The sequence below is a fragment of the Helianthus annuus genome, chromosome 8 (genome assembly GCF_002127325.2).
Source record: "Helianthus annuus cultivar XRQ/B chromosome 8, HanXRQr2.0-SUNRISE, whole genome shotgun sequence".
NCBI classification, from domain to species: domain Eukaryota; kingdom Viridiplantae; phylum Streptophyta; class Magnoliopsida; order Asterales; family Asteraceae; genus Helianthus; species Helianthus annuus.
Genome location: NC_035440.2, coordinates 156,118,698 through 156,142,715, shown reverse-complemented (window position 1 = coordinate 156,142,715; position 24,018 = coordinate 156,118,698).

Here is a 24,018-nt window from a genome sequence, read left to right as displayed (position 1 = left end):
GTCGCCATATCTTAAGCGCGAAAACAACAGCTCCAAGTTCTAAACCGTGTGTAGTATAGTTCCGTTCGTGAACTTTCAGTTGGCGCGAAGCGTAGGCAATGACTTTATCCCTTTGCATCAATACACAACCAAGACCCTGAATCGACGCGTCGCAGTAGACCACAAAATCGTCTGTGCCTTCTGGCAATGAAAGAATAGGTGCGCTGCAGAGCCTATCCTTTAGGTGTTGAAAAGCCGTTTCTTGTGTATTACCCCAACGATAGGTAACACCTTTCTGTGTCAGTAATGTAAGCGGCTGTGTGATCTTTGAGAAGTCTTTGATGAACCGTCTGTAGTAACCCGCCAAACCCAAGAATTGGTGTATTTCCGTTGGTGTACGCGGTGCAGGCCAGTTCCTGATCGAATCTACCTTGGATGGATCGACATGAATCCCATCCTTGTTAACCACATGGCCCAAAAAGTGAACTTCACGGAGCCAGAAGTCGCATTTTGAAAACTTAGCGTACAGTTGTTCCTTTCGAAGAAGTTCCAAGATAAGACGTAGATGTTGCTCGTGTTCCTCCTGACTCTTGGAGTAAATCAGAATGTCGTCGATGAAAACGATGACGAACTTGTCTAGATAAGGCTTGTACACTCTGTTCATAAGATCCATGAAGACTGCCGGTGCGTTTGTTAACCCGAATGGCATGACTAGAAACTCGTAGTGACCATAGCGAGTTCTGAATGTTGTCTTAGAGACGTCCTCATCCCGGACTCTCAGCTGATGGTAACCTGACCTCAGGTCAATCTTGGAGTAGTAGCTCGACCCTTGCAACTGGTCGAATAAGTCATCAATACGTGGCAGAGGATAGCGGTTCTTCACTGTCACCTTGTTTAGTTCGCGGTAATCTATGCACATCCTGAAAGTTCCATCTTTCTTCTTCACAAATAATACTGGAGCTCCCCAAGGTGAAGAGCTAGGACGAATAAAGCCCTTATCCAAGAGCTCTTGCAATTGCTTTGACAGTTCTTCCAGTTCGGTTGGAGCTAACCGATACGTGCGCGAGCTATGGGTGCTGCTCCAGGAGCTAGTTCAATCTGGAATTCGGCTTGGCGATGAGGCGGTAGCCCAGGTAAATCTTCTGGTAACACTTGAGGAAAATCGCGTACAACTTGGATATCCTCTATTCTTTTCTCTTTCATTGATGCATCAGTAACAAGTGCTAGAATGGCAGTGTGCCCCTTTCGTAAACACTTTTGGGCCTTCAGGAAGGAGATAATCCCAACCACAGCACCACTCTTGTCGCCTTGAACTTCGAGAGGTTCTTTGCCAGAACGGGGAATACGAACTATCTTCTCCTTGCATAGGATCTCGGCTTGCTGCTGGGATAACCAATCCATCCCAATAACGATGTCGAAACTACCCAAAACTATAGGAATAAGGTCGATGGAGAAGGTCTGACCCGCTAAGACAATGTTACAACCCTTTACTACGTGTGTGGCCTCTAAACTTTTACCATTGGCTATCTCTACGACATGTTTGGTGTTTAAGGGTGTTGGTGTACGTTTTAACATTTGACTAACTTTTAGAGACACATAACTGGTATCCGCACCCGAACCAAACAATACAGAGAAGAAACTTACCCATAACCACGTTAGGATCATTCCTTGCATCACCCTGCCCCAGCACGAACACACGACCCCTAGCATCATTGCCATTATTGTTTCCCCCGTTGTTGTTGTTGCCATTGCCCTGATTGTTGTTATTGTTGTTGTTCTGGTTCTGGTTTAACTGGGGGCAGTCACGTTTGAAGTGGCCTTCAGCACCACATTGAAAGCATCCTCTGTTGTCTCGCTGCTGTTGTTGCTGCTGGTTTCGTGGAGCAGGTGGTTGTTACTGCTGATTCTGGTTTGCTGGTCGTGAACTCCTACAATCTTTCGCCTCATGACCCATCTTGAGGCACCGTTGACAACGACCCTTGTTGCACTGGACTTTGTGGTGTTTGTTGCATGTGTTGCACCTTGGGAGGTTTCCTCGATATCCACCCTGTCTTTGATTGCCCGAAGATTGCTGACCAAGGCTCTGGTAGTTATCAGTCTTGCGCTGCTGAACTTGAGACTGAGCTGTAGCTGAACCTTTGCTGGAATCCCCATCCCATTTCCGCTTGTTGTCACTAGGAGTAGCGAAAGTAGTAGCACCGGTAGCACTGATACGTTTAGGCAGCCTGTTCTGTTCCACTGCCTGATCTGTGAGGCGATGAGCAAGACGCTGGATATCCTGAATGTTAGCAAGGTTGGCCGATGTCACGTGGCTTTGAATTTCTGGTGCCAACCCCTTGAGATACAACTCAATACGTCTGATAGGAGGGTCCACCATAGTTGGACACAGAACGGCCAGCTCGTTTAACCTTTTAGTATATGCCTCAATTTCCGACCCAGTCATCTTCAAATGAAAGAACTCCACCTCTAGCTTGTGGATGTCGTCACGTGTGCAGTATTCCCGTTTAATCAGCTCCTTGAAATCATTCCAAGGAGTGGCGTTAGCATCTGCCAATCCTAAAAGTTGGACTTGCGCATTCCACCAAGTCAGCGCAATTCCTTCCAGTGTGCCAGTGGCGTACTTCACCCTACGAGCCTCAGGGCATTCACACATTTCAAACACAGACTCGAGCTTTTCAAACCAATGGAGGAGTCCCACTGCTCCCTCCGTGCCACTGAACGTGCTAGGACGACAGTCCATGAAATTCTTGAAAGTGCAAACAGGTGGCTGAGCGTGTTGACCTGCTGTGTATATAAGAACAGGACAAGGTTAAACACAAGAGTTGGTTTAGGAGTGTAGGATCTAAAGATCCTAGTGTGAGTTACGACTGCAGGGTATACCTCCTGCTTGTGCGGCTGCAAGTGCCGCAGCAACTTGTTCGTTGATGAGAGCCGTCAACTGGGCTTGTGTCAAGTTAATGCGTCCAGCCATGATCTTCATAGCAAAGGTAACATACGTGAGAGAGTGTTCGCAAATAGTGCGATGACAGAAGAGAGTAAGCACACAAGTGTTCTCAAGCAATAACAAATAGTAGGCAATGTAATCTAAGCATACCACGAGCAAAGTTTATGTAATTCTAGCAAGTAGGTAAAGTAACATGAATAGTAGTACCTATGATGTTGAGCCTTGCACGTGGAGCGAAGCGTCATTGTGGATCGTTGAGCACTGTACTGGTTATAGTCTGGTTTTAATAAAAACGTTTTCCCCATATTAAAACCAAGTTCTCTATAACCAATGGCTCTGATACCAATCTGTCACACCCCCAAAATCCACCCGCAAAGTATCACCGCTTGGGAGCGTGACTGACCAGGATCAAGCCACCAATCATATTGAACATGTAAGTAATAAGTAAAAGTAATATGAAAGGTGTTCAAAACATAAGTGTAATATCAATGTTTAGCGGAAGCATAAAAATAAACCCAACATAAGTATGAATATGTAATGTCAAAATGTTCAATCAAAACATTCACGATCCTTGTCCACAACGACCGCGCCTCCCAGTGCAAGCTCCAAGTGTACCTAACGACCTGCAAGGCATGTAACAGAGGGTCAACAACTAGTTGAGCGAGTTCACAGTGGGTTGTTTAGTAGTAGTGTTCATATCGTAAAACGTTTGTTTGTTTAGTAACCCATGTATTGTTATAATTACATCGCGGCCCTCCAGGCATGTTTGCGAAGATTAGTGGGGGTTTCCCCATATATTGTAGACTAGTTTTATTTGTATCGCGACCCTACAGGCATGTGTGCGAAGTTTAGTATCAGTATCGCGGCCATTCCAGGCATGTGTGCGAAGATCAGTTTCAGTATCGCGGCCATTACAGGCATGTGTGCGAAGAGTAGTGGGGGCTTCCCCATGTATCACTAGTCTAGCAGTATCTATAAGTGACCTTTCCCAACCGAGGCCAGTATTTCATAATTCCCATCAACAACGTAAATACAGACAATCGTCCAATCCCCTTCCCTACCCTGGGAATCACATGCCTTGGTAAGAGTGTGAACTCACCTTGGTTTGCTCGGTATGCTAAGTTAAGTGCTCACAAATAATCAATCAAGTCCTATAGTATGCACGTATACTAAATCAGTTCAAGTTTATAAAGTTCCACATGAAACCGAAATCTCTAAGTGTATGGGATAGTTAACATCAAGTAACACTTAAACAGATAGTCACCTTCATCTCATTCATGCTTCACATAATTATCTTTCACAGTTTGTGCTAATGTGGTTATTAAATAACACAATTGTGACTTATCAGTCACAATGAGGTTAATAACTCAACAGGGTTTATAACATACAGGAATAATAAACTGACAGTGTGGTTAACTAACAGAGTTAACCAACAAATAAAGTTAACACTTAACAACTTAACAGGAGTGTGCATGCTTAGAAAAGTTTGTATATTTAACAGTGTTGAGTTAACACTAACAGAACCATCAACAAACTCGGATCACACATAAATCACAAAACTCAGACCATGCCTTCAATATAAAAAAAACTCGGACAAACACCCCTCTTAGAAACTCGGACCATACATCCCTTTGATAAAAGTCAAATCCTTATAACATTAGCAACAAAGTTCGGACTACATATAAAGCATGAAACTCGGACCTTCATCAAGCACAAAGTTCGGACTAAACACCCTCTTAAAAGTCGGACCAAACCCCACCACTTAAAATTCGGACCTTACCCCCTCTTAAAAATTCGGACCTTATTTCAAACATTCAAAAACTCAGACTATGCAACCCACCAAAATTCGGACTTGTGTTTCCATTACAAAACTCGGACCACATGTACATCATAAAAGTCGGACCATATGTTTTTCTAAAACTCGGATTTTTGTGACTTCACAAAACCCTGACACAATCTCCGGACTAAAAATCATCCGAATATTCAAGACTAATTCACAGTTTTCAATGGAACAGTTACATTTGCAGACTACGATCAAAACCCTACAGGATCTGTGGACAGGAGTTTTATCGGACCTAGTTTTAGTTTGGGGAGCCCCAGTTATATCCATGAAGATAAACCTTTTCGTATGTGTACTGGTTATCGAAAACCTAACAAGGTGACAGTTAAGAACCGCTTGCCTCGACCATGTATTGACAGCCTGTCGACCAGTTGCGAGGGACAAGCTTCCATTTGAGGATTGATTAACGAACAAGCTATTATGAGATGGAAGTCCAAGGGGATAATGTTCCTGGAACGGCATATCGAACGCAATACGGCCAGTGCGGCTTTGTACACCATAATCATTGAGTTAATCAACACACCGACAGCTTTATGGACCACATGAATCGACCGTGTTTGCTAATGACGTTTTGGATCATCATCAACTTTTCCAGGAGAAAGGAACATCATGGACGACATTTTTATTTTATCTTAGAGCTCCCGAGCGAGGGGCCACTACACGCGAAGTCCGGTGAAGTGTAACTTCTGGATTCGAGAGGCACATTTTCGGTCATATAAACAACGAAGTGGGAATACACGTGGATCTCGCTAAGATCCACTCTGTTAGAAACTGATCGATATCAAAGGCCCCTTCGAGGATGCAGCAAATTCTTGGCCTCATTAGATGCTATCGCAGATTCATCACAGGATTTTCGAAGATCGCGCAGCTTAAATCTCTTTGCACAGCAGGGTGCTGTGTTCGTGGGAGATAAAACAGGGGGACGTCTTTTTAGCTTCCAAAATTTCAACTCTGCAATGCACTGAGCATCGTCTTTACCTAAGGGTACGGGTGATCTAAGGGTATACCCTGATGCTCCGAATCAGAGTCCCAGTTACACACCGATGCAACACGAGAGAGCGATGACTTACGTAATGGAATTACGAAGAGGAACTGCACGACACACAATCTGCGGTGGTCTCTGGATTTAAGTTGGAGGCATTACTTGGAGGGTACCGGATGCACTACTTAGACCGATCACAAGGGCCTCCCGTATACCGTTGTTTCGAAGAGCTAAAGCATGTAATGGCATCGATGGAGGGAACCTATGAATGACTTCGACTACGGAACCTACACGCGTATCAGCTGGCAGCTCACCACCGACTCTAGCCTACCCGATCAGACTCACCCTGTGCAACCCGAAGCATTGAAGGAAGAAATTTTCAAGTTGGGCCATGCGGGGCATGGAAAAGCAACTTTTGGCAAATCGGACGATATTCGCTACCTCATGGAATGAATGTGGATCTCATTATACGACAACTGTAGGGAATTTGTGTGAGCAAGCACACCGGCTTCGATATTCTAGTCGGCTGGGTTTGATGAGAGATATTAGGATCTATAAATCTCGTACTGGTGATCAGGCATGGAGGCCCATCTGGCAGTATAGGAATATTGTAGGACCGGTTTTGACACCGTTCGATTGCGTAACGAACGTTCGACGTGCGGAATCCGTGAACGTGCGTGACCAAACACACAATAACGTACTAGAACTGTGATTTTATTGCAAGATATGACAAGTACAATACAAAAATCACGTGTAGAGAGTTTTCTCTCTCTAGACTTGAATCACCAAATCACCAAATGGAGCAAAAGTCTTAAATGAGAACCCAATGGTTCTATTTATAGGCCAAGGTTATAATGAGAAGTCTCATTATTTACACAATTGCCACCTTTCCTTTACTATCTAAATATAACAATAAAACTTGATTTCTTCGGTTTCTTGCTATGGCTCGAATTGACGAAGGCGATAGACATTAATGCACTAACAATCTCCCCCTGGATATTGCCGCAGTCAATCTCGTAGCGTCTTGTATTTCTCTTTCTCGAACAAAATCCCCGTGGATCTGTCTTCGAGCTTCCGTCGCTCTTCCTATTGATCAAACTTCTTTTCTTCAGGCTCCCCTTTTCGTCAAGCTTCCGTGCTTTTAGGATCGATGCCTGGCTTTCTGTAGCAACAGAATCAGAAACCAACACATCTCAAACACTCTTATTCGATCTATCCGGTGAACCCGAGGACAAGATCTTCTCGAGATACTCTCTCGCCTTCTTCCTCTTCTTCCTCAGTCTGTCTTTCTGCCCCTGTGAAAGTTTAACTTTCTTTTCTTGAATTGTCTGTTCTTGAACTTTAGGTTTTAGAACCTTCTGTTCATGGGGCTTGACATTGACTGGAATCTTTGCCATTTTTTGAGACTTAGCCCTCAATCTGTCATTCGATCTCCTTGGGCAATCTCTGGCAACATGACCTCTGATATTGCAGTTAAAGCATCTTCTCGTCTCATAATTCCAACTTTGGCAGTTAACAGCAATGTGTCCTTGATAACCACACCGGTAACACACTCTGTTATCGTACCATGTACCTCCTTCACACCAAACGCTCAGATCATAGCATTGTCTGGCTTGGTGATATTCCTTCCTCATGTTTGCTGGATTTGGCTTTTGAGCACTGTGGTCCGACCTGCACCACTTATTTCAACTTTTTGTGAGTTTTCATTTTTCAATTTTTGTGGTTTTTGATTTCGATTGGATGATCGATCTGATGAGCTTTTATTTTCTTTTTAAAAAATTTTTGAATTTTTAATTTTTTGTTTATGTTCTACAATCTTCTTAACATGTTTTTGCTTTGAGCATTCACCTATTTCAGTAGATTGCAAAACAGTATTTTTGAATTTTTCTTTTAATTCTAAAAACAATTTTTGTTTTTCAGTTTTTTCATTTTCATCATCAGATTTCTCATCACAATCTTCAACTTTGACATTGTCAAAGTTTGTGACAACGTCACTTATTGGGATTTCATTGATCGGTTTTGGACATGGAATATTCAAATACTCTGAAGAAGTCACAAAACCTTTCAATTTCGTTTCAAGCTCGTTGATTTTCTTTCGAGCTTGCTCACCTTCTTTTTCAAGTTGAATAATCTTCTGAAGATGAGAATTTATCATTTTTTTGCTTTTCGATGTTGTTTTTGCTAAACACATCTCTCCCATCTTCAAGAATTTTTATTTGACTTTGAAATTCTTTTTCCATTTTTAATTTTTCATTTTCAAAATTTTGTTTTTGATTTTTCAAAACATTTTCTGATTTTTTAAGATTTTCATTTTCTAATGACAAACTCTCTAAATCCCTCAAGAGTTTGGCATTTTCAGATTTCAGATTTTCACAATTTAAGCACTTCCCGATCATCTTTTCAGCTTCAGCTTTCGTCTCCACCTTGATAGCTGAAATCTCTTTAACCTGCACCTCTACCTCTCGAACGATTTACTCAGATTTGAATTTTGCTTCATCAGTTACTTCTTTATTCTTCTCTCTTGAATCAGGCTTCAATTTTCTAATCTTTTGAAATTCAAGTTATTGAGCTTGAATCTTCTCGACGAATGCACTAAGGTTCAAATTAACATAATCTGAACTGTTCTTCAACACCAGCAAATAAGTATCCCACTCATCATTTGGTAAAGCATTCGCCAATTTCTCAACCAACGTCTCATCCATTTTGTTAATGTTCAAACGCTTCATCTCTAAGTATAACTTGACATACCTTTTGATCAACTCTTCTGTAGACTCTCCCTTGATACCTGTAAAATTATCAAATTTGTTCAGTGCTATATAAATTTCAGAACCCATGTTTTGGATTTAAAAGATTTACAATGACGGATTTTCAATCAATACACAGATTCACACAATCAAACGACGATTGAATATCAAAGATTAGGCGATAATGGATCGAGTGTGGATTCGCTCGTGCGAGTATCCAATGCTTCACTAATCACCTCGGATAACCTGCAAATAAACAATTAAACAAACGATCAGTTTTAAACGAACTGAATGCGTAAAAGTGAATGTGTGAAGTCAATCTATGACTCGTTGTCGAAGATTTGTGGACTTGTTTCAATGTTGATGACGTGAGATCGCTGAATGAATGAACTTTGCCAAAAAGATATGAATTCAATTGAGCCGATTAAACTTGATATAGAACACTTTCAACTGGGCTGACAACTAACAAATGATTGGGCCGTTAACGATGATGAAACTTGGGCTTGAGCTGAATACTGATGTGAATTGAATTTGGTGTGGACTGACTTAAAACTTGGGCCGAAGATATATTGAACTTTATTAATGATTAGGCTGAACAACACTCAAAATGATATCACCAACTTGACCTTAGTGAACCGTATATATGAGTTGACACTCACTAATTTGAGACACTACAATTTTTTAAAAAATTCTGACAATCTTTACATTACACAAAACATCATTGGGCCATATTTTTAAAAAAAAAAACAGCTAATTTGGCCAAACAATCCACCAACACTTTCAATTAATCTTGTGAATATGTCAACCGACAATACTTATGGCTAGTTAACTCTCATTGGGCCGCATATAAAACTCACGTGGGCTCACACAAACAATGTTAATTCTGAATCAATAATTGGGCCACAAAAGTGAGTTGTTATAATATGATAGGGCCGGCTAAAATCACTTAATCAACAACTGATTGAGCAGCTAAGATTTGTCACATGTATCAGTCAACATTTATTATATCTGAAACTGATTGGGCCACAAGATCATATACAGCTATGAATCACCACTATTCAAAATATGTTTTACAAATTCACATGGTCATCTCTAATGTGATTGGGTCGATCACTTTAGTCACATGTACACCGATTTGTTTCACATGTAATCCTCGATAATGTTTAACCTGTGGGAAAGTCAAGGTGGAGAATCAACAACTAGAAACACTCAAATGGAAATGAGAACGAACTGCCAAGGATTTTGTCGCTAGACAACTTACAACTCGAGATGGAACCAGCATACTTTCTTGCAATCAAGGAAGATTGACAAGTCTGCGCATCCTCCGAGTAACTACCTGTGAAGGGCGGTTTTTAGGCACAAGACGCCAACTCCTATTACCTCTGATTTTGATCTATACCTGATTTAGAGTTAATAGCCAAAATGGTCCCTGAGGTTTGCTCACTTTTGCCACTTTAGTCCAAAATCCAAATTTTTTAAAATTGGGTCCCTGAGGTTTGCATTTTGTTGCCATTTTAGTCCAAATTTCAAAAAAGTCTAATTTTGTCAGGATTTTTTACTGAATTTTGTATTCTTCCTCATTTCTCATAAGGGCAAAATTGTCATTATAGATTATTATAAACTAACTTATATTAAAAAATAAAAAAAGCCTTAAAGAACTTTAAATAACTCTAATCGATCAAAACCTCTCACCTTCCCCCATCATCTTCTTCCTCAAACCTGCATCAACAATGGTGGTATGCACATGTGGAGCTCCGACGCAGCTTCGCTCATCATGGACCACATAAAACCCAGGTCGTTGATTCCATCGTTGCAACAAACCTAAGCCAATAAGTCGATTAAACTCCGTTCCCCAATTTCATCTAAACCTAACCCTAAAATTGTTGATGTTCAATACAGGGGCAAAGTTGCGGTTTCGTTGCTTGGGTTGAGCCACCGATGATTCAGGATCAAATTTATAAGTAAACAATCACGATTACGTACCATATTTTACTTCAGGATCAAACGTTGTGCCTTCTCTTCGGACGCACCAGTTCCAGTCTTTGTTGTCATCCATTGTTAGGGTTCAATGTTCGATTAGGGGAAGGGAAGTAGGTCTGAGGAAGAAGATGATGGGGATGGTGAGAGGTTTTGATCGATTAGGGTTATTAAAAGTTCTTTGAGGTTTTTTTTTATTTTTTAATATAAATTAGTTTATAATAATCTATAATGACAATTTTGCCCTTACGAGAAATGAGGAAGAAGACAACATTCAGTAAGAAATCCTGACAAAATTAGACTTTTTTGAAATTTGGACTAAACTGGCAACAAAATGCAAACCTCAGGGACCCAGATTTAAAAAATTTGGATTTTGGAATAAAGTGGCAAAAGTGAGCAAACCTCATGGACCATTTTGGCTATTAACTCCCTGATTTATGACAGGCATTACACAACCCTCTTGACTCACGTATAGACAGGAGCATTACTCATCATCATAGGACAAACGGTTAGAGTAAACGAACCATCCTGACACTTGAAGACATGCAGCGGGCATGTGTGTGATTGACTTAGTAACATTGGAAGGACATCTACCTCTGGTTGAATTTACTGCAACAACTACCATTCTAGTACTCAGACAACTCTGTTTGAGACATTGTATGGACAGTAATGCTAATCTCCTTGTTGGACTAAGGTGGGTGACAACCTAATCACAGATACAGGATTGTACTCGAACCACTTGGGAAGATTGTTTAGATCGGAAATCGTTTGGAAAAGCTGATAAGCTTAGGAAACACTGGGAGTTCGCTGTAGGCGAACGTATCATAATCGAAAGTCTCACCCTGGGAGGGTGCGGGACAGTATGGAAAACGTGGCAAGTTTAGTTTACGATGCGTTGGGACATTTAGATTTCTGGAACGAATCTGGGACATATTCACTAACTCGAGTTACCTGACGAATTGGGTAACGTTCACGATGTTAGTATGACTCAAATCTAGAGAAACGTTTGACCGAGAAAACATTTGTGATACCTACTACCCTCGAGTTATCTCGTGGGAGTTCGTTGGAACTCAAAACGTGGACCGGAGTTCATGTGGGAACGCAATGATCGGAGTAAGCCCTACTATCCTCAGCAGTTCAAGCGGTTGTATCAACTTCTGGTATCATTCGCGAATTTCGGGACGAAATTCCCTTTCAAGTTGGGGATGATGTGGTACCCGAGGAAAATCCACAGTCATCCTAATCTAACACTTTGCCGCTTTGTGTTACTTTTGATTTACCGTGTCACTTTTGAATTGCTTATCAAATTTCGGGACGAAATTTCTTTCAAGTTGGGGATGATGTGACAACTCGAGTCTTCATAGGTCTTCCCCCGACACGTTACTTAGTTACAAACTTGTTTTCGTAATTTGTTTGTGTTATATTATGTGAATGATTGCTGCATGGCTTAAGTTGTCACACCCCTTTCTAAGGCGGAAGCACGAGGTGTGATCCTGAAAGGTTCTCATTGCATACGAATCGTAAACATACTACATGCTCATAAAATAACTAGAAATGCCATTAATATTACATAACTAAAAACATAAGTTAAGTTTTGAGTTTACATCACAAGACAGCATATTGTTTAAAAGATTACAACTTTAATTAAACGGTAGACATCAAGGTTTTGTTTCTTATATCACCACATAGAATGGGACATAACAACCAAACCCAGCAAAACGGGCATAGGAATCTTGATACATAGTAACTAAAAACGCAAACGAGATCCAAGAGTAGGAGTGAAACTGCGCGTACATCCACCTTAGTTACCTGAAATACATGTAAGTTTTTGGAAAATCGTCAACATAATGTTGGTGTTAATTCATGCAGTTTTTTAATAGAATGTTCATATACTTGAATGAAAACATGGTATGTGATTTGTAAAACGTATCTACACTGTCAATGTAAATGTAAGGAATACGAGATCGCTAATGTTTCGCGAGGACATTAACATACGTCACGACATAGGAAGCCACCAAACCTAGGCATTTTTGTCGAGATCGACTGAGACACAAAAGCACTCATTGGTAGAAGTAGGCCAAGAGTGGGGTTGTCTAAAACTCATTAGATCTAACCCTTCAGTCCCGCGGTCTAAATGTATACGTTGACTAATGGTGCTTATGGTACCCTATTCGTCACGTGATATATGTGTCATTCCTTAGTTTTGTGTGCTACATACCATTGTACATGTATTTTCCCCAAGTTTAGAAAACAAATAAAAGTTTAAAAGTGGGGACATGAACTCACAATTTTGCGTTTCCTGCGTCGTAAAATTCACCGGGTTTGCTTAGAGCGTCGTATCACTTCCTACACACGCACTATGTCTTATTAGACGCTTAGGTCGCGTAACGACTATTAGTCTTTGTGGTTTATTAAGACTAATTTTGGAATCATTGGTATATTTTGAGTTACATCTTTGATGTATGGTATAATTCCGAAGTTCATTTTCCCAAGCATAGGAATGCTCGTATTTGTGTATGTTCATACTTGTGTAATTTGCCAACGATTGGTGGTGTATTCTGGTATGCATTTATTCGTATGAAGACTCGTACGTTCTTGTATTCGTTAAGTATTCTTATACTTAAATTGTGATTACTTTTCCGGAACATTATTTTTAGATAGCTAAAAAAAATCACCAATTTATATCCTCAAAATTATACACATTTTGAGTGGGTTTTTATAGAAAAAATATCTATAAGTTTATTTGGCAAAAATAAGTATATCTTCGTATAACTCTCAAAAATAATATATGTTTTTTCTTGTAATTTGGTAGTATCCATATTCCAAATTTTTTTGGTGTATTAATGTGTTATATTATTTTCGAGTTTCCAGAATAATATAACTACTTTACATAATTTACAAGTAACACACATATTGTAACAACTGTATATATTTTCCTAAATATTTACTTAGCCACTTTTATTTATCAAAAATCAACCTCCAATGTTTGTAATTTCTGTAATAAAAATTATGGCAACTTTTATATGAAAACCATGTTTCAAAATTTACTTGTAAATACTTGTATGAAAATATTTCTCTAAGTGTTTAATTTCTACAAAAATTTTGCCATAGTTTCCCCTTAAAAATGGAGTTTTCCATGCTTTCAAAACATATCATTTTCTTTTAAAATCATCATCAATCATCAACAACACAATCAAGACTCACCATAAGCCAAGATCATGTAAATTACACTACATCATGAACTTGAAGTTTTTGTAAAAACTTGTAGCAACTTACCATGTTAATTAGTAGGTTTAGTTACCCTTTAAAACATTGTTATTTGTTTGCAGATCACATTCTTGAAAGATTTAGTCATTTACAACTTGTAAGATGATTTTTCTAAAAATATTTCTTTTGTAGTTTTCTTGTTACAATCATGTTCCTAGTCTTGATTTAATACTAAAAATATGATTAGTCTACTTAGAAACCATGACTTTGTAAATCTTGTAAATAAACTTGGTTTGTTGAGAAAATTATTTTTGAAATCATCCAAGTTCATGACTAGTAACATATTACATACTTCATCATTCACAAAATCATTTTCATTCTTCAAGTTTATGAAAACATAAAGTATGATGGTCTTGGTCTTTCACAAGATCATCACCTTAACTTACTGGATCATGTGTTTAATCACAATCTAGTAGGTTTCATATGATGTTTAACATCACTAACACAAATAATCAATCATCAAGAAGCAAATCAACATTAATCAACATGTATTCTTATGTTATTAAGCTTATGTTCATGTTTCTTGATTATGTTCTTTAGTGTTCTTGTGATTATCAATGTTCATCATCAACCAACAAAATAAGGAGTAACAAGAGATTATGAGAGTCTTACTACTAGCTCTAAGGCTAGGGATGAACTCTTGAAGATGAAGATGATAAATATGATGGATAATAGCAAATGAGAGAGGTCCTTGAAGATCCACCAGCTCCAAGCTTCTTTAGACACATTCTAGCGCCTTATGATGAACTTGGATTGGATGAGAGTGAGATGAAGATGATGATGGTGTATGGTTGTGGGTTCGGCCAAGAGCCAAGGAGAGGGAGGGAGATGGAGTGTGTTTTGTGTGTGTGAAGTTTATGAGTATATGATCTTCTTATAACCACACTTAAGCATTAACCAATGTGTAATGTGTTTAAGAAAGTACCAACAAGATCAATTAGGATATCAAATAGGATCAAGGAAGATCAAGGGTGGGGGCCACCCTTGTGACCGTCAAGTTGGGGGGGATCTAGTTAGGTTTCAATCTTAGTTACATCATCTAGTTGGAATATATGGCATTAGTTAGGTAGTTTGTGTATGTAGTGTTTATGAGACGTAATATGGTGTTCGTTGATCATAACTAGCTTTGTAATACTAAAACAATGCTTCTAGTGAAAATTTGGTATTTCGGATAGTGTCCGGTTGTTTGGTTGGTTACCGGTTCATTAAAGTGCTAAATAGCGCAGTTTAGTGTGCTTTATGTTCCCTTTTATGGCAGTTTCGATTCCCGACACCTAGGAAGGTATTCTGGATAATAAAACATGAATTCTGCATGATATTTCAATGTTAAAATGCTGATTAGAGCTGAATTATTGCTGAAATATGTAAAATTTAGCATTTAAAGTGTGTTTTGGGAGCTTTTTAGTGCATATTTTAGCTTCCGGGAAGTTTGTAAGTTAACCCTTGTATCCATACTTGGGTTTTAATGTATTCTAGGTGTTGGACCTACTCCTAGGCCCTAATTCTATTGTCTAACTGTTTTCTGTAGAATGCTGACACAGCGTGTCTTACCGGTGAGTTTGCTAGTTTCCCTGACGCAATGCTTAAAGTAATGCACAAGGCAATATTTGAAGTATAAAACATGCATGAATTCATATGTATGGTATGAAATCAGATAATGTTGACATTTAAGCACATAATTGCAGACAATAAATAATATTAAAATAGTACGGAAATTACTGGTTTTGTGCCGGTTGTCACAGTCCCCCCCCCCCCCGATTAAAAGAATTTCGTCCCGAAATTCAGGCTGAGTTATCTCTCGCAGGAGTTTTCTCAAACAGGTGGGGGTACTTGTCTTTAAACTGGTCTTCACATTCCCACGTGTACTCGGGTCCGTGCTTAGAGTTCCAACGTACTTTGACAAGCTTAACGCTACTCCTCCGAGTCTTGTTGACTTTCCAGTCTGTAACCTCAAGGGGTTCTTCTGTAAATCGGAGTTTGTCGTCGATATGCACCTCATCCGTAGGGATGATGACTGTTTCTTGAGTTGGACTCTTCTTAAGGTTTGACACATGGAACGTACCGTGCACTCCGTTAAGTTCTTCCGGTAATTCTAACTTGTACGCCACGGTACCAATCTTTTCCAAGATCTTGAATGGCCTAATGTATTGTGGATTCAACTTCCCACATTTTTTGAACCTTGCTACACCCTTCCAAGGTGAGACTTTCAGCAGAACTTTGTCTCCCACCTCGAATTCTAAGGGTTTTCGTCTTCGATCAGCGTAGCTCTTTTGTCGATCTCGAGCCGCCTTAATGCGCTCTCGGATCTGAATGATCTTGTCGGTTGTTTCTTGAACAAGTTCAGGTCCAACCATACGTTTGTCTCCAGCGTCTGCCCAACATAGCGGCGAGCGGCACTTGCGGCCATATAGAGCTTCGAACGGTGCGACTTTTATTCTCGTATGGTAGCTGTTATTGTAGGAAAACTCAACTAAAGGTAGATGAGTATCCCAGCTGCCGCCTAGATCCATAACACATGCGCGAAGCATATCTTCTAGTGTTTGTATGGTTCGTTTGCTTTGTCCATCTATTTGCGGATGGAAGGTCGTGCTTAGATCCAGCTGAGATCCAAAGGCCTCCTGGAAGGATTGCCAGATTCTTGAGACAAAACGTCCATCTCTGTCTGAAATAATCGAAATAGGCACTCCATGACGTGCCACAATTTCCTTAAGGTACAGTTCAGCAAGCTTTCCAGTGCTATCCTTCTCTCGGATTGGTAGGAAATGTGCAGACTTCGTCAATCGATCAACTATCACCCATATCATATCATGCCCTCTAGGGGTCCTGGGTAATTTGGTTATGAAGTCCATTGATATTTGCTCCCACTTCCACATGGGAATCTCTGGTTGTTGCAGTAGACCGGACGGTTTCTGATATTCGGCCTTGACCTTAGCACAGGTTAGGCATTTCCCAACGTAAACAGCAACGTCTCTCTTGAGTCTCGGCCACCAATAATATTCTTTCAAGTCTTGATACATTTTGTCCGACCCTGGGTGAATCGAGTATCTCGACTTGTGAGCTTCATTAAAGATGACTTCTCGAATACCGCCATAGAGCGGAACCCAAATACGCCCCTTAAAGTATAAGGTTCCCTCTTTGTTTGGCACCAAATTCTTCTGCATACCTCGGAGATATTCAGCTCTACGATTCTCCCTCTTAAGGGCTTCTGGTTGTGCGTCATGAATGCGTGTAGTGAGATTTGTCTGAATAGTCATTTCCAATGCTCGAACTCTTAGGGTCTTAACCCTTTCTTTTCGACTTAACGCGTCTGCTACTACGTTTGCCTTTCCAGGATGGTACTTAATCTCACAATCATAATCGTTCAGTAACTCAACCCATCATCGCTGACACATGTTCAATTCCTTCTGATCAAATATATGCTGCAGGCTTTTGTGATCTGTGAAGATTGTACATCGAGTACCATATAAATAATGTCGCCAGATCTTCCAGGCGAATACCACCGCGCCTAGCTCCAGATCATGCGTAGTGTAATTCCTTTCATGCCCCTTCAACTTCCTTGAAGCGTAAGCGATAACTTTTTGGCGTTGCATGAGCACGCAACCCAATCCTTGACACGAAGCGTCGCAGTATACCACGAAGTCCTCAGTGCCTTCGGGTAAAGATAATATTGGTGCATCGCATAGCTTTCTCTTGAGAAGTTGGAAGGATTCTTCCTACTTGTCTCCCCAATCGTACTTCTTGTCCTTCTGTGTAAGGGAAGTCAACGGTTGAGCTATCTTGGAGAAATTCTCGATAAACCGCCGGTAATAGCCTGCTAAGCCCAAAAATTGTCGAACTTCTGTTGGGTTTTTGGGGGCTTCCCAATTCTTTATCGATTCGATCTTCGCTGGGTCTACATGAATGCCCTTTTCGTTTACAACGTGACCAAGGAACTGTACTTCGCGAATCCAGAATTCGCACTTTGAGAACTTTGCACAAAGTTTCTCTTTCTTCAGTAGTTCCAAGATGGTCCTGAGGTGTTGCTCGTGCTCTTCTCTTGTTCGTGAGTAAATCAGGATATCATCGATAAATACAATCACGAATTTATCGAGATATGGTTTGCAAACGCGGTTCATCAGATCCATAAATACCGCTGGCACATTCGTCAGTTCGAATGGCATCACAAGGAACTCGTAATGCCCATAACGCATTCTGAATGCAGTTTTGGTATGCTCTCCTCTTGGATCCTTAACTGATGATATCCATGTGACACCCTAGGAAAACTAGTGAACAATATAGCTTACGTTAGTGAGTGCGTACCAAATTTCGGGACAAAATTTCTTTTTAGTTGGGGATACCGTGACAACTCGTATTTCAAACCCGTTTTTGTATTGTATGCAACGTATGTGAACTTGATTGAATTATCAAATGATTGAATTATTGAATGTTATGACGTTATGATAGGTTATATGTTTATGAATGTGTTTACCTTGTCCGAACCGCACAACACATAGCCGATCACACAAACTAATGGGCTGACCCATGACACTCTCGGCCCACTCTATTTGAATCCGAAACACATAGATAACCCATGAAGGGATTCGGCCCACTACACTTATACGAAATAGATGGTAGGGTAAACACCTCATTTGTTACAATTCACCTCACACACTCAAAACCCTAAAGCTCCCTCTTCTCTCACTCGAACTCGACAGCACAAGACAACCAAGGAATATCCTTCGTTTGGATCACCCTCTTGCCATCATTAACCGGTTAGTGTGCTTGTGATTGTTTGCGTGTTTGAATGATAGATTACGTGTTGTTGTGTGTACTATGATAGTCTTGCGTGATGATTTAGGATTTTTAATTAACATGATCGATTATGTTCTTATGAATAAGATTCCATGGTGTAGAACCGGAACTAATTAGGTGATTAATCGGCTGCCATATTCTGTGTTCGGATTAGTTGTGTGATGAATTAAGAATTGAAAGTATGTAATGTTGTGTCACCGGACGGAATCATATGATTAGATAAATTATTGTTATGCTTGAACAAGATTAGGGTTCATGAGAATTAGAAGGTAAAAACCCTCATTTGATCGAGTAGAGGCATGTTTTGAAGTAGATTAGTTGTTAATTGATAGATGATAAACTTGGAAACTATTGATTGGCTTGATTAATGCTTGTAACCGATCGGCAAGATAATCGGATGTTCAAAACTAATCGCACAAACGATCCAGTCGCACAAGGTTCACTGGATCGCACAAACTGCAACGATTGGGCCGGATGTATGTTTGGGCTGGCCTGGTCCAATCGCACAACCCATTGGGTCGCACAAGACCTCCTGTCGCACAAGAGGTCCAATCACACAAGTCTGATCCGGTCGCACAAGGGGTATTGATCGCACAAGATCCCCTGAATCGCACAAAGTTAGCGGATCAGCTTAACATGTTGGGCCGGACAAGCCCAATTACAAACGCACAATTCGTTCGGAACGCACAAGGCTGTCCGGTTCGCACAACACTTGTATGTTATGTCAATTGGGCCAAGAATAGGTTAATGGGCTGTTATGTTGTTGGGCCGAGATATGAGGATCGCACAACATGTTAGGCCTACTATCTTTTGGGCTTGGTTATTTAAATCGTTCTAGTATGAATATGATATGCTCTTGACTGTTAACGTACCAAACGTGTTGTCATGAACTTTACGTGCTTGTGACTTGTTAGTCTATGTGAAAACATACGTGCATTACTTGAGACAAAACCTGACTTGTATGATAAACGTGTTAGGACGTGATTGACCATTTTAATTCAAGTAACTTTGGTATAATCTGCCGAGCAAACCAAGGTGAGTTCATTGCATTTTCTCAAGCATGCGTCCTGGTGGTTTGGGACAACTGGTAAACATTTGGAAGGGAAACTTGGGGTAAACAACTGGAACATAGAAACAATCATCTACTGGATTGCCTGTTGGGCAATGGGGTAATTAGTTGATAGCGCTATTAGGTTTGGCACCCTCACACCGGGCCGTAACGACGGGCGTGAACTAATTACTGGGACAACTTGTAACGCGGATATAAGACCTCCTACAGCTTGTCAAGGTTGTTTGATACCTTGACTTTGACCAATGCCTGTAAGGCATTGGGGTTAGGCATTCCCATCATTGACGCTGCATACGGTACAATAAACGAATTAACAACGATATCAGAACCAAACAACGAGTTGATTTAACTAATATCTGGTAACTTCACACACAAGCAACACCTTGAACTCACCAGCGTAGTCTGACACACTTGTTTGCATGCTTGTAGGTCGTTAACTTTGGAACATGGACTTGCTATCTGGGCGTGCTGGAGTGGTCATGGGTCGAAGCTACTGGATTATTTATAATTGACATATTGGTTTTACGTTTATTTTGAAACGATTACTAAACGACTTATCATATGCTTCCGCTACATAACTCTTGGAAATTAATATTGTGTTTGACATTTAATCTTGACGATTAATGACATGTTTTATTTAAGTATTTACTATTGGTTCAATGTGATTGGTGGCTCAGACTCTGATGTGTAACACGCCTCGCGGGGTTTCCGCAGGCGGTATTTTGGGGGTGTTACAATCCAGACCGAAGGTCAATCTTCGAGTAGTAGCTCGATCCTTGCAACTGGTTGAATAAGTTGTCAATCCTCGGTAGTGGATACCGATTCTTGACAGTGAGCTTATTCAGTTCTCTATAGTCGATACACATCCGTAGTGTTCCATCCTTCTTTTTCGCGAACAAAACTGGAGCTCCCCAAGGCGAGAAGCTCGGCCTTATGAATCCTGTATCCAACAACTCCTGCAGCTGTGTAGATAATTCTTGCATCTCGGATGGTGCAAGCCGATAGGGTGCCTTGGCTACAGGAGCGGCTCCAGGAACCAAGTCAATATGGAATTCGACTTGTCTTTGCGGAGGTAGTCCTGGCAGATCTTCAGGGAAAACATCAGGAAATTTCTTTTCCACTGGAATGTCTTTGAGTTTTGGCTCCTCTGCCTTCTTATTTACTACATGCGCCAAGAATGCAACACATCCTTTTCGCAAGCATTTCTGTGCCTTCATACAATTGATGATTCGCAGAGGCGTGTCTCTTTTCTCTCCGTGCACAACGAGAGTTTCATCATTCGCAAGAGGGATGCGAATGATTTTCTCGTGATAAACAACTTCAGCTTTATTCTTGGACAGCCAGTCCATTCCGATCACCACATCAAAGCTACCCAATTGGACAGGTAAGAGGTGGATACTAAATTTCTGCTCACCAAGTTCTAACGTACAACCCCTAACAACTTCGCCCGATTCAACAAGTTTACCATCGGCTAGTTCTATGGAATAAGGAATATCTAATCTATTAGATTCTATTCCAAGCATACATTTAAATTCCACAGATACGAAATTATAATCGGCACCAGTATCAAATAGTATGGATGCAAAGTGATTGTTAACGAGAAACGTACCGGTGACCACATTAGGGTCCTCGCGTGCGTTCCTTGCTCCAATCACAAATGCTCGAGCGTGAACGTTGTTTTCTCTTGGGCAATCTTTCTTGAAATGGTCCTTGCTACCGCAACCAAAGCATCCTTGGTTCTGCCCAGTTCCGTTAACATTCCGGTTACCATTTCCATTTCCAGCACCGTTTTGGTTCCCATTCCCGTTCCTATTACCATTACCATTGCGGCCTCCAATACCTTTTCCCCAACAATCCTCGGTGCGGTGGTCTGACTTCCCGCAGTTCTCGCATCTCCCAACGCGACAGTTTCCTATGTGGTGGAAGTTGCAGTGGTTACATTTGGGCAGAGTGCCCCGATATTTCTTAGCTCCAGTATCATTTGCAGCTGCGAAGGTTTTTGCCTCCTTAGGCGGGTTGGTATCACGCTTCTTGTTGTCCGAACCCTTGTTGTTGCTACGGGTCGCTTGGTTCAGATTTGAATGTTTTCTTTTCTTGTCACCGGACGACTCAGCATGCGTCTCGGTTTTCTCAGTGGGGTTCAGTGATAACTTCTTCATACGGACAACATCTTCAGTAAGGCTGACAGCCAGAGTTACAGCCTGAGTGATTATTGTGGGTTTTGCTGCAGTCACCAAGCTGGAAATTCCGGTGCCAATCCCCAGATTTAGCTCTCAATGCGCTTAAATTCTGGAGTCACCAGATAGTGTAGGTCCCCTTAACCGTGCGGATCGTAACAGAATCGTCGATCTAACCTAGAATGCGGAATCCTCTAGATCAGATTTCACCGAAAACGAGTAGAACAAGAATTACTTTAAACCTGATCTTTATTGATTATCTTCAAACGATTACAATCAATCAAGATCCTAATTCGTCCAAGCCTTTCTCTTTCACGAATTCTCTCCAAGATGATTAAGGTGATTAGTAGATTAACCTCAACCCTAATGCTAAGCTTTGTTTATATAGGACAAAGCTTTGCATATGGGCTAGGTCTTGGGCAAGGCCGAATTCGCAAACCACTCCCCATATGTGGGTTATGGTTTGGCCCAATCACTCTTAATTCACTATTACAAACTATTACAAAGCTAAGCCCGCTAACTGTTTATCGTTTTACTAATTACAAGATATCCAAAGACCAAATCTAAGTTGTTGTCACAAATATGCACCAACAAACTCCCCCTTGACAATAGCTCACAAAGGTAACTTCAGTCTTCAGAATCTCACAGTCTTTTGGTCTTTGGATAGCTTCAGCTTTAACAGCTTCTGTCAGCAACAAACTCCCCCAAAGCTGATGCATCCAATCACCAAATCTTCAAAACAGTAGCACTTAAGAAAACTCCAGTTCAGCATTTGAATAGCACTCTTCAAACTCTTCAACTTTGTCTGCAATGTAGAAAGGAGGTTCTACCATGCATCCAATCAAACTCTCATCTTCACAGCAACTTCTCAGCAACACACTGCTTCAATCTGTATACTATAAAACAAACATCTCGAGAAACCATAAGAATTTTTCAACAAAAGTTAAACAAATTATTATTATTCAAGAGATTGTTAAACTGTATCACAGATTAAGCACCTTCCAAATCAACACCAACACGCACAATTTTAAACAAACACCTTATAACCTGCATGATTGAAAATTTTGAACCCACTTTCTAACACCGTCTCCCCCTATCGGTAACAACTCCTCCAAGAATAACAGTTTTCCGTACATTAAGAATTTTAACAGAAAAAGACACTATTTTTGTATTTTTGTATTTTCTGAAAATAAATAGAAAAAGCAATAAACACTCTATTTTTGTGAGAATCACCGGTAAGAAGATCATATCAGCACAATCAAACTGTTTCACACCATTTGTTAATTCTTTATGTAATTTTTCGTGAAAAGCAGTTCAAGACGATTACCAGTATGTTTGTCCATCTAAACAAAATGCATGAACATTTCAAGTACCATTACCGTATGATACGTTAAGGTAATATTATTATACCGAAATACGAGCGTTTCCCACTTCAGGATGTACCCCCGCAATCAAGGTATGCATAAAGATTCATCGTAGTAGGTGAGTATACTAAATTCATCCGTTTTGTATTTCAACGATAGATAATTGGTGAACAGGTCAGTACTTCCGTACAGCAGAGAGACCAAAATATCTTATCGAGGGCTAAGACAGATACCATTTTTGGTACGAATTATGCATTTTGCACTTATTGAATGACTCTCTATGAGAGCTTTTTCATTTTCAGGGTTTTGGCATTTTTAGCTCTTTTAAGATATCCTGGGTGTGTCTAGGTCAGCATGTATCTGGATGCAGCAGAAGGACACCCCTGATATCCCCGGTTGAAATAACAGTATAAAGACCCAAAACTTCAGATTTTGGCAATCTATCAACACAAGAATTAAGGTCATTAAACCATACACCACTGATGTGTTCCCCACTCATACTCAGTGCATTTAGGTTTATATCACTTTGGTAAGTTGATTATTTCATGCTTTTTGCCTACTGGTACATCATATGATGAAGCTGCTATCACACTTAAGCAATTTAATTCAGTTTCAGTGTGACAGTCTAACTTGCAGATGTACTATCATTTCTTCTTTTTCACACAGTGATAACTCATTTTGATTTTCTATTTTTTTATGTTTTTGATTTTTCAATGTTTTTGTATTTTTGATTTTTGAAAAAGCAGTAAACTATTTACAAAATTCTTATGAAAAACCAGTTATTCAGGATTCCTCATCCCGTTGAGTTCGACTAAGTGTACAAAGCGAGCTCGATCAAAAGCTTTAGTGTAAAGATCAGCAAGGTTATCTTCTGTGTCGACTCG